The following is a 12938-nucleotide window of genomic DNA, read 5'->3' as shown; positions in this document are numbered from 1 at the left end:
GAGGTCTTGGCCGTTTCCTGCTGCCGCTGCCCAGCCCTGGGGGGCTGTCTGAGCCCCATGGCATGTTGCTCCCCTTGGTGGAACTGGCACGATTTGAGATTACACCCTGGAGCCTGTAGGGAGATGCTAATCCCCTCTATTAAACCAAGAGGAAGTGTCCGAGCGGAGCAGAACAAGGCCCTGGCGAAATAATCCCCCCGCCCTCATCAAAGGGGAGAGCGGAGGCAGCGCAATTGGATTACGTGAGCGGCGGGGAGCCCGGCGCAGGGAGGAGATCTTTGGGCATCCCGGCTGAAGCGGCCCCTTTGTTCCCGCTGCCCTCAGAGCCAGGATTAGCTCCGGCCTCAAAGAGCCCAAACAGCGCACATGTCTTCAGGTGTTGCAGCCGGACCAATGGCACTCTGGGAACGGGGCTTTGGGGTGGCAGGAGATTGACTGCGCTCAGCCGGGGGGGAAGAGAAGCCACTTTGGATGTCTTAATAAAACTCAGCTGGGGACAGGAGGGGCAGGCCAGGCCCAGAGAGGAGCAGGAGGAAAGCAGGAACCGCCTGGGCCTCGCAGGGGGAACCACAGGCCAGCACCGTTCTGGATCCCTGGTGCTTTGGCTCTCTGGACTCTGGGCTTTGCACGGAAGCAAAGTCAGGAAGGCAGGCATTCGCACATAGAATTACAGAATTGTCAAGTTGGAAGGGATTCCCAAAGGTCATCTTGCTCAGCCCCCTGCGGAACAGCCTTGCTCCATCTTCCACGAGACAGCCCTCCAGATATTTGAAGAGGGCTGGCACATCTCCTCTCAGTCTCCTCTTTTCCAGGCTAAACATGCCCAGCTCCAGCATTGATTTGAATACAACTTAAAAGTTGATCTGAGGAAGTGGTTCAACCCTGAGCCCTGCCGGCTTCCGAACTGGCAGGCCTGTTTGCCATCCATGGCTCTGCTTTGCCTCCACAGCCATGCTTCTGAAGACCAATTGCCGGCAAAATTCTTGCAAAGATCTTAGCAAACTGTCTCTTAACAATATCCAAGGAGACCCTTCCTGACTCCCAAAATGGTTTTAGACAGTGGACATGATTTTCACTGCTCAGCTTCAAGAAAAACGCAGAGAGCAAAACCAACCCCTGTGTATGGTGTTTATTGACCTGACTAAGGCTTTTGGCACTGTAAATCCTAATGCCCTGTGGGCTGTCCTTCTGAAAATTGGCTGCCCAATTTGTGAACATCATTCAGCTCCTCCATGATAATATGACAGCAACAACCACAGATAACAATGGGTCTCAAAGTGAACCATTCCCAGTGGGATCAGGTGTTAAACAGGGTGGTGCCCCAACTCTATTCATCATTTTCATTGCCATGATCCTACACTTTGTTGAAGGGAAACTCCCCTCTGGAGTAGAAATCATATATCAAACAGATGGAAAGCTCTTTAATCTGAGCAGGCTGAAAGCAAAGAGTAAGGTTACCGTAACTTCCGTCATAGAGCTTCAGGATGCTGATGACAACGTCGCGTGTGCACACTCAGAGGATGACCTCCAAACCATCCTAAATATCTTCACAGAAGCCTAAGGAAAGCTTGGCCTATCACTCAACATCCAAAAAACCAAAGCGCTGCACCAACAAGTACAGTCATACCTTGCATTAGGTTCATGTTGCGTCTTTTCAGCTTCCGAATGCGAAAAACTCGGAAGTGTGTACTTCCATGTTTCGCCCCGCATGCGTGCGCAGAAGCATTCGGTGTGCTTTGCGCATGCGCAGAAGAACTCTATCATGCTCCGCGCTTGTGCAGAAGCATGCTCTAGTTGTGGACTTTTTGGGGTGCGAACGGCACCCCGGAACGGATCATGTCCACAACTAAAGATACCACTGTACGAAATAACCCCTCTGCAGTGCCACAAATCAAACTCTATGGTGTAACATTGGGAAATGTTGATCACTTCTCTTACCTGGGCAGTTATCTTTTCACAAGGGCCGACATTGATGCCGAAATCCATCATCGCCTGAGCTCTGCGAGTGCAGCTTTCTCTCGATTGAAGTGCAGAGTGTTTGGGGTGACACTCACAGGGAAACCAAAATGATTGTTTACAAAACTATTATACTACCAACCTTACTGTATGCTTGTGAAACACGGACCACTTATAAACGCCATCTCCAACTCCTCGAAAGATTCCATCAGCGGTGTCTCCGAAATTTTTTACACATCACTTGGGAAGGCAGGCGAACTAATATTAGTGGACTGGAAGAAGCAAAGATCACCAGTGTTGAAGCAATGATTCTTCAACATCAACTTCGTTGGACTGGTCGTGTTGTGCGGGTGCCTGATGATCGTCTTCCAAAGCAGCTACTCCATTCCAAACTTTAAAATGGAAAGCGTAATGCTGGTGGTCAACAAAGGAGGTTTAAAGATTGTCTCAAGGCAAATCTTTTAAAATGTAGTATAAACACCGACAACTGGGAAACACTGGCCTGCGAGCGCTCCAGTTGGAGAACAGCCTTGACCAAAGGTGTCATGGGCTTTGAAGACACTCGAACTCAGGACGCAAGAGAGAAACGCGCTAAGAGGAAGGCACGCTTGGCAAACCCTCACTGTGATCAACTTCTGCCCGGGAACTAATGTCCCCACTGTGGAAGGACGGTGGATCAAGAATTGGCCTCCACAGTAACTTACGGACTCATTGTTAAAACCGTGTTAATGGAAGAAAATTTTACTCGGCTACAAGGGATCACCAAAGAAAAACTTCAAGGAGTTTGGTCCACCTTCTGAACACAGGGAACAACAATGCAAAAGCTTCCTTTCAGTTATGTGAGCAGGGAGTTAAATTTCTTTTTTTAAAAAAGGGTAAAGGACCCCTGACAGTTAAGTCCAGTTGCGAACAACTCTGGGGTTGCAGCGCTCATCTCACTTTACTGGCCGAGGGCGCAGACGTTTGTCACCAGACAATTTTTGTGGGTCATGTGGCCAGCATGACTAAGCCGCTTCTAGTGAATGAGAGCAGTGCACGGAAACACTGTTTACCTTCCCGCAGGAGTGGTACCTATTTATCTACTTGCACTTTGACGTGCTTTCGAACTGCTAGGTTCCTTAGAGCCCCTTAAATCTGAGAGGTGCAGGGACTGGTGACTTGGGCAGAGCATTGCAGAGGCCACCTTTCCGTCTCTTGAAATCTAGACCTTTCTCTTGCATTCTTTGGCGTTGAGTTGGAAGAAGCGATGGGAGCTGGAACTGTCACGGGGGCCTCTTCACAACCAGAAACAAGGCGAGTGCTGCACGCCATAGTCCAGAGGTCCATTACCTTACCTTACCTTTAAACCACTGTTACCTTATTTGAGGAGGTTGTTACCACGACAGATCAGCACAATTGTTTCTACGATTCTGTGCGCCCACACCCAGAGACACCTTCAAGCTCTGCCTCTGCCAAGAAGAAGAAGAAGAGTTTGGATTTGATACCCCGCTTTATCACTACCCTAAGGAGTCTCAAAGCGGCTCACAATCTCCTTTCCCTTCCTCCCCCACAACAAACACTCTGTGGGGTGAGTGAGGCTGAGAGACTTCAAAGAAGTGTGACTGGCCCAAGGTCACCCAGCAGCCGCATGTGGAGGAGTGTAGACGCGAACCCTGTTCCCCAGATTACGAGTCCACCGCTCTTAACCACTACACCACACTGGCTCTCTAACCAGTGTTGAAGCAATGATTCTTCAGCATCAACTTCGTTGTTTAGATTCTTGATTATTGTTTTCCAAAGCAACTACCCTGTTCCCAACTTAAGAATGGAAAGCGGAATACCGGTGGACAACAAAAGAGGTTTGAAGACGCTCTGAAGGCAAATATTTAAAAATGCAGTATAAGTAGTGATAACTGGGAAACAGTGGCCTGCGAGCGCTCCAGTTGGAGAACAGCCTTGACCAAAGGTGTCCTGGGCTTTGAAGACACTCGAACTCAGGATGCAGACTGGGGACTGGGAACGGCCGCCGAGACCACATAACACCGGTCCTTAGAGATCTGCTTTGGCTCCCAGTACGTTTCCGAGCACAATTCAAAGTGTTAGTGCTGACCTTGAAAGCCCTAAATGGCCCCAAAGGCCCAGTATACCTGAAGGAGCGTCTCCACCCCCATCGTTCTGCCCAGACACTGAGGTCCAGCTCCGAGGGCCTTCTGGCGGTTCCCTCCCTGCGAGAAGCCAAGTTACAGGAAACCAGGCAGAGGGCCTTCTCGGTAGTGGCTCCTGCCCTGTGGAACGCCCTCCCACCAGATGTCAAAGAGAACAACAACTACCAGACTTTTAGAAGACATCTGAAGGCAGCCCTGTTTAGGGAAGCTTTTAATGTTTGATGTATCATAGTATTTTAATATTCTTTTGGAAGCCGCCCAGAGTGGCTGGGGAAACCCAGCCAGATGGGCGGGATATAAATAATAAATTATTATTATTATTATTATTATTATTATTATTATTATTATTATTATTATATTATTATTATTATTATTATTATTATTATGCAAGGCTCTCAAGCCAGTGTACTCTCAAGGACTTGCAGCAAGAGCCTTGGGCAGGTCGGGTCACTGTCTGTGTAATGGAAATAAGGGCCATCTGCACTGACGATTTGAAGCACAGCACGCCACAGAGGCCCCCATAAAATGCTTTGCGAGATCCAAGCGCTGTGCGCATGAGCAGAAGAAGCGGCCTGCGACTTCTGGGGCGGAGGGGGGTCCTGCCCACGAGGGGGTCTTTCTGCCGGGTCAGACAGGAGCACCACGGCTTGCTGCTTAGAGACCCCCCCTCCATCTCTCGGGGAGGGGCTTTTAAAGGTCCCTTTGGCTGCTATAAAAAGATGTTGGGAATGGAGCAATTCCCCACATGGGTTTTTTATAGTGTGCAGCTTTCCTTTCGATGGGGGGGAACGAAAGCAAAGATGTGGGGAGAGAGTTCTTGTTCCTGCCATGTGTGACCGCCTCTCCCCTCCTCAAAACAGACATCTATTATTATTATTATTATTATTATTATTATTATTATTATTATTATTACCCCTCATCTGCTGATATCAGGGCGGTTCACAACATAAAAATACAGTATAAAACACACACCAAGTGCATGATAAAAACAAGAACAAACCCCAAACAACACCCCCTCCCAGAAACGCAGCCTCTGCCAAGCCTGAAGAGGGAGAACAAGCAGTCTAACTTTCTACCTCCTCTGTCAGAAGGCGCTATATCCCCAAATACCAGTTTGTGTAAAGCAGAGTGGCAATGCAGCACAGCTGGAGCCACAGCTGGATCCACCACAGAAAAGGATCTAAGGTGGACCACATCTGAACATGAGTCCACCGTGTGATGCGGCAGCAAAAAAGCTCACGCTCTTCTAGGCTGCACCAAGAGAAGTCGAGTGTCCAGGCGAAGGGAAGTCAGAGTTCCACGCTCTTCTGCCTTGGTCAGACCACATCTGGAGGGATGTGTCCATTTCTGGGCACCCCAGTTGAAGGTTATGGACAAGCTGGAAGGTGTGCAGAGGAGGGTGACTGAGATGATCAAGGGTCCGGAGACCAAGCCTGATGAGGAACAGTTGAAGGAGCTGGGGATGTTTAGCCTGGGGAAAAGGAGACTGAGCTGTGATATGAGACAAGAGCCATCTCTATGCGGCCTAGGACCCATGCCCCTACGGGGCTGCCTCTCCTGGTCTGCCCCGCGGAGGACCTTACGGTCCACAAATGACAACATTTTGGGGGTCCCAGGTCATAAGGTGGTTAAATTGGTCTCAACTAGGACCAGGACCTTTTCAACACTGGCCCCAGTCTGGTGGAACGCTCTGTCCCAAGAGACCAGGGCCCTGCAGGACTTGACATCTTTCCGCAGGGCCTGCAAGACAGAGCTGTTCCGCCTGGCCTTTGGATTGGACTCAGTTTGACCCTTGTGTTTCCCTCCCCTTATGGTCTTGATCTATCGGCTACTTTTAAAATGAGGCTGCATTTTAAATTGCATTTTAACCTGTATTTTAAATTGGTCCCCCCCCCTTTCCCGTCCAGTATGTTTTCATTGTAATTTTACCGGTGTTAGCCACCCTGAGCCTGGCTGTGGCTGGGGAGGGCGGGGTATAAAATTATTATTATTATTATTATTATTATTATTATTATTATTATTATTATTATTATTATTATTATTATTATCTTCAAACATCTCAAAGGCTGTCCCATGGGAAATGGAGCAAGTTTGTTTTCTGCTGGCCCCAGTTGCTTCAGGTTACAAGGAAGGAGTCCAGCTAAACTTCAGGAAGGACTTTCTGGGGGCAAGAGCTGCTCAACCGTCAAACGGCCTCCTCAGAGGCTGCATGGCCACCTGTCAGGGATGCTTTAACTGAGATTCCTGCATCGCAGGGGGCTAGACTAGATGCCTCTTGGGGTCCCTTACCATTCTCGGAGTCCATGATTCTAACCTCCTGTGTGTGCAGGGGAGGCCCAGAGCTCGGGGCTGCTGAGCACATCCTTTACACATGTTCAGAAGGTCCCAGATTCATCCGAGTTCCCCAGTTGGAAGGATCCATCCTCTCTGCGGATGCCGGCCGGGACTGGACCTGGAACCTTCTACATTTCAAACAGGCGTTCAAAGGTATGTGGGCCTTCTGGCGGTTCCCTCCCTGCAAGAAGTCAAGTTACAGGGAACCAGGCAGAGGGCCTTCTCGGTGGTGGCACCCGCCCTGTGGAACGCCCTCCCACCAGATGTCAAGGAAATAAACAACTATCTGACATTTAGAAGACATCTGAAGGCAGCCCTGTTTAGGGAAGTTTTTTTAATATTTAATGCTGTATTGTTTTTAACACTCAATTGGAAGCCACCCAGAGTGGCTGGGGAAACTCATATTATTATTATTATTATTATTATTATTATTATTATTATTATTATTATTCCGCCCCCAAGACATGATGGGGCAGCGACCAGCCCCTCCGGTCCCACAGCTGCACCTCTTGATTTAATAAGCAGGGGGGACTAACAGTGGAAGAGCATTAAAGGAAGGGAAGGCAGACAAAGGATCCACCCGGCCGACAAAGATGCGCCGGGGCCTTTAATGATGCGCCGGGGGGGTGGCTCTGCTCTCCAGCGGCCCCTTTGCTGCGGCGATTAAGAGCGCACCATCATTCTTGGGGCCCAGAGATAAATCCCCGCGCAGCCCCGCCGCTGATGCGATTGATTCCCCCCGCAATTTGTGATCCTATTGTGGCCGCTCATTTGCCGGCGAGGGGGGAGTCTGGGAACCCCTCTTGGAACTTTCCCCTGGTCATTAGTATCCCAATTAGATGGGGGGAGATGCGGAGAGGGAGACAGAATGGAAGGAAGCCCTGGGATTAGGAAGCCCCCCTCCCCAGCACCAGCCGACTGTACTCCTGCCAAATCTGCAGCCATGATGTACATCCCCAATTAATCCCCCCCTAATTTAATTAATTAAGTTCCAGAGGAGGGGCCTGTTCATCTCCCAATTTTATACACTCCCATGCCTGGGCGTAGCCAGGAGCTTTGTTGTGGTTGGGGCAGAAGCTGAATTTGCTATGCATTTTTATTGATTTTTATTGATGGGGGGGCTGCTCCCCCTTAGCTATGCCCATGACTCCATGGAAATGCAGGCAGCCCATGGGCAGAAGCATAGAGGTGCAAGGAAGCAGGCCTGGGAGGGGGGCCGAACACTTAGAAACCTAGAATTGTAGCGTTGGAAGGGGGACCCAGGGGTCATCTAGTCCAGCCCGCGGCAATTCAGGAATCTCAGCTCAAGCATCCCTGACAGGTGACCAGGCAACCTCCGTTTAAGAACCTCTGACGAAGGGGAGTCAGTTCCACTGTCAAACACCCCATAGGTAAAGGTAAAGGACGCCTGGAGGGTTAAGTCCAGTCAAAGGCGACTCTGGAGCTGTGGCACTCATCTCCTATTTGGGAAATTCCCTGGCTTTTTTCTGGCCCACGTAGGACCAGTCTGGATAGTTGGCCTTGGTGAAGATTTGACGTTTTCATCCCCAAAAAGTTTTTGATTTGAGTTTCTACTGAAATGAGGCTGCACTTTAATGTTGTATTTTAATCTTGGTTTTATGTTGTATTTTAATCAATTGTTTTTATACCTGGTGTTAGCCGCCCTGAGCCCAGTCTTGGCTGGGGAGGGCGGGGTATAAACAAAACTTATTATAAATAAAATTTATTATTATTATCTCGCTTTCAGGCCAAGGGAGCTGGCGTTTGTCCACAGATGGCTTTCCAGGTCATGTGGCCAAGCAGGACTAAACTGCTTCTGGCGCAACGGGAAACTATGATGGAAATCAGAGCGCATGGAAATGCCATTTACCTTCCCGCCGCAATGGTACCTATTTATCTACTTGCTCTAGTGTGCTTTCGAACTGCTTGGCTGGCAGGAGCTGGGACAGAGCAACGGGAGCTCACCCCATTGCGGAGATTCGAACCGCTGGCCTTCTGATCAGCAAGCCCAAGAGGCTCAGTGGTTTAGACCAGGCTTCCTCAACCCCAGCCCTCCCAATGTTTTTGGCCTACAGCTCCCATGATCCCTAGCTAGCAGGACCAGTGGTCGGGGATGATGGGAATTGTATTCCCAAAACAACTGGAGGGCCGAGGTTGAGGAAGCCTGGTTTAGACCACAGCGCCACCCTTGTCCCCACATTCTCAGAAAGCCCTTCCTAGGGTTTCTGCTCCTGCCTCCTTCACTGAAGTCTCCCCAGTGGGGCTTGAGTGGGTGAGCAGGAGCCCCTCGCTCATTAAATCAGGAGCTATTTCATGCTTCCTTCAATATGCTGAGGGTTTGGTGATAACCTGCAATCATTAAATAAACCAGGCTGCATCAGTTGTCAGCCAGAGGGGAAAATATTCCACTTCCACCCTGGATCTCTGCCTAACATCAATCTACAAATGGCTGACATTGAGTCTGCTCCCCTGAGGAATAGCCCCACTGATCCTCTGCAACCAGTCCTGAACCCCCTCCGGAAACTGGCTTTTGCCCCTCAAGCCCTTCTAAGTCTGGGGTTGGGCCAGGCAAAAGCTACAGTCAGGCGAAGAATCATAGACCCCGAGAGACAACGGGACTGCGCAAGGTGCCCTGACTATAAAATTGGAGAAATCGAGAGAGAGATAGCCGCACCGGCAGCCTATCTCTTCTTTCTCGTATCTAAAAATGCAAGAAGTCCCATACACTCAGAGACTTTGCGCCTGTTCATTGGGGGCGATAGGAAGCCCAGAGCGTTTGTTCTCTAGATGTCCCTTCTATGAAGAGGCAGTAGTGAGACCATTGGTCCCCTGCTGGTGAGGCCCCCTGTCCTCCCGGAAAAGCAAAATGTTGACCTTTTCCCGTTAGGCAAAGATCATAAGATGACCCGGATGGTCGCCAGATTCTGTGTACAGACCTGTAGGCGCAGACCGTCTCCCAACTCCAACTAGTTCATGAACAAAACCCCCAAACTCAGTTCTATGGGTGACTCTGAGTCAGCTCCCTGTGGTAGTTTATTGTTGTACATTGTTTTTAAACTTATTGTTGTACATTGTTTTAATTGTCTGTTTTCCTTCTGTGGCTGTACCCCCAAGTGTGTTTTATAAGCTGGTCTCGGACCGTAATAAATTATCTATCTATCTACCCTGGATCTCTGGCGGGAGGGATCCCGTCTCAAGAGTTAAGGGAAGAGGGAGAGGTCAGGGACTTCTGGCCTTGAATTAACTAACCAGCTAACTTAATTAACCAATTAATTAATGGCTACCCCACCCTTGCTCCCAGAGGATCTAGGGAGAGAAAGAACAAGAGGAAAAGCAACAGGCTATTATAGGATGGGGGGGGGCTTGTTTTTCAGCCCTCCAGACCCAGACAGGCAATACACAAACCAGGCAGCTTTGAGAAATCCATTGTCAAGGCTGATGGCTTTGGAAAGCCTGGGAGATTCCCTTTCCCCCCTCCCACCTGCTGGTCTCATTAGCACCTGATAATCAGAGCATCCTGTGCAATAATTCCATTGGGAGGGGGGCAGGAAGGGGGGGAGAAGAGAAGCCTCCTCTTTGCTTACAATACAGTTAAAAAAAACCACTGCATCCTTATAGTATAGAAACTCTCTGGAAATTAGTTATTGCAGGGGGGGGGGAGACCCATAAGTCTCTGGGTCCAGGTTACCTTGCAGAATCACAGAGCTGGAAGGGACCACATGGGTCATCTAGTCCAGCCCCCCTGCAGTGCAGGAATCTTTCACCCAACATGAGATTTGAACCCGTGACGGGACAGTCTCATGCTCTTATCAACTAAGCCGTGCCTAAAACCTTATAATTGCCGAGATTGCCTGCAGGAGCATCGCTAATCGTTCTCTGTGTTGGCAAAGCTCAGTTGACAACAAAGAGAAACCCACCCCTTTGGGTCATGGGCCCAGTCCTGTGGAACTCCCTGCCACTGGAGATTCAGCAGGCGCCTCCTGAGCCAAACTTCTCTATTCCGCCTGGCCTCTGCTGGCGATTAAGAGCACGTCCCCCACAATCGTCAACTGACATCTGATTAAAATCTTGTTATGGTTTTTATTGTATGGTTATTTGCATGATTATAAACCACTTTCATTTTTTTATGGCACAGTGGTATACAAATATTTTTATAAATAAATAAAATTCTGGTCCTTTCTACTCAGTGCGGTGAGATTTTATTTCATATAGTTTCAGATTTACAGGGCTCTCTCCTAGCTCCGTCTAGAGAAATATGGATGTCATGATCTTAGATTGGGTGCTATTATTTAATAAGTTTAGATTTTGTACAACCTGCCTTTGGTCAGATAGATTATGAATCGTTCTTGCTATTGATCATTTGTCTTTATGATTCTATAATGATATGAAAACCCAAAAAAAGGTATGACTTCATTCATTGGCTGAAAATGTTGAAAGGGTAGATTAATAGATTCAGGTAGGTAGCCGTGTTGGTCTGGCGCATTCGAAATAAATTTAAAAAATTAAAAAATTGTCCAGTAGCACCTTAGAGACCAACTAACTTGGTTCTGGGTATAAGCTTTTGTGTGCATGCACACTTCTTCAGATACACAATTTGAATGAAATTAATAAAATTCATTAAAAACTATTCATATGCCACTATTTCATAGAAAATGATCAAAGTTGTTTAGAAAAAATGCACAAAGCAACACAATAGCAACAATTAAAGAAAGTAAAATCAGGCATCAATTAAACATGATGGAGGTAGTACTCTTAACCCCCTGCAATGGCCTGGCGGGATAGAAAAGCTTTCAGCAGGCCTGTAAAAGTTGGCACAGAAGGATGCCTGCTGAATCTCCAGTGGCAGAGAGTTCCAAGGGCCTGGGCCTATAGCAGGAAGGGCTCAGCTTCTCATTGTTGTCAAATGAGCCTCACCAACTCAGGCAATGACTCAGGAGGCTCCTGCAGGTGATTTCAGTGACTGAGCTGGGAGATTAATATTGTTTTTAAAATTTGTATACTGCTGGTCAGTCCCCAGGGCTGTCTTGGGCCAGCTGGCGGGGCGGAAGAGACCTGGGAAGTATATTCAGGTCTGCTGCTGTTAAACTTTCAAACTTTGCTTTATTGGGCTGGAGAGATACCTAGAGGCCAAAAGCGACTCCTGCTCCCCCCCCCCCAAGCCAAAGGTTCTCCCTCCTGGGCTGATTAATGAGCAGCCCCCCCCCCCCCAAATTAGTGTTGTGTGCTTGGCTAATGTGTCCTTTTTAAAAAGCTGGGGATTTTCACCCCCTGGTAACGATGTGGGAAATCTCACAGCAGCCAGCAAGCTGGGCCACCTGCGCTGGAGAGATGGGGCAGAGACCCAGGGGGGCTTGTCTTGCCGCAGGAGGGGGGCCAGGCCTGCCCCCACCCCACCTTGGAGGAAGGAAGGGGGAGAGCCTGCCCCCCTTCATTCTCCTCCTTTTGGAGAGGAGACCTTCAAGCAACAAGCCCCGCTTTTTATAAACAACAACCCCCCCCCAGCAAAGTGTCCAGGAGTGAAAAGCGTTTCCTGGTGGTTCAGCCGAAAGAATAGGGGCGCATTAACATTCCAGGCACCTTGACAAGAGATGAAAGGGACTCCCAGGACCAAGGAAGCTGCTTCTCCTGGCTCCAGATGTTATGGTGATGGGACGCCTGAAAGGAGCTCTGTTTTGCTGCAGGAAGACAAAGATGCTCTGGCCACTTCAAACGCTTCTAATTGATGCTAATGACTATTAGATGGAGCGGGGCCTTGCTCCCCATTGAGGAAAGGAGAAGAGAGCATTTTACAATCCCCGGCCTGTACAAAGCCCTATTTGGCCCAGCTCCCCATTGCAGAGTTCCTCCTCCCCAAGAATGTCCCCCCCCCAATCCCAGATTTCGCCTTTGCCTCCCCCCAGCGAGGCACCCAGCTGGTAGCATCCACCTTCTTGGCCCATGAGAAATTTCACACCTAGCCTGCCCCCCCTTTCTCTCCCAGCCCCCCAGACTCCCCACGGAGAAGGGGCAGGGAACAGGTGCCCTCAATGGCCAGGAGGATAAAGATGTCCTCGCAGGGTGTGTGTTTGTTGGGGGGGGGCGTTTTCCAGGGCATTTCCGCAGCCTCCCAGAACCTGCACCTTGTGACCTAGAAGAAACATTCTGGAAGATCGTTGGGATGTGGGGCACTTCTTGGGTCCCTGGCGCCCCTAAAATTAATATTGGTGCTCCAAGCCATCGCCTGAGGTTGCTTTTGCGGTTGGGGCATCTTTTGCATGGAAACTGGGTGTGTGAGAGAGATCAAGGGGGTCCCAAAGTTCTGCTCCTTTAATTTACTTGTGCATATTTCTAATCTATGGGTTGTGCTGAAGAAGATTCCAGCGAAACAGTCAGATTATCCGGGATCACTGTCCTACGTTGTTATTCACTTACTACTTCCGCACCTGAACTCCTAAAAAGTTTTACTGCTTATCCCACAGGAAAGCATCTATTACTTTGTTTCAGACTTATTATACTTCTACATAC

This window comes from Podarcis bocagei, assembly GCF_964188305.1.
Source record: "Podarcis bocagei genome assembly, chromosome: 9".
NCBI classification, from domain to species: domain Eukaryota; kingdom Metazoa; phylum Chordata; class Lepidosauria; order Squamata; family Lacertidae; genus Podarcis; species Podarcis bocagei.
The sequence above is the reverse complement of the archived record's forward strand: the minus strand, read 5'-3'. Positions refer to the sequence as shown.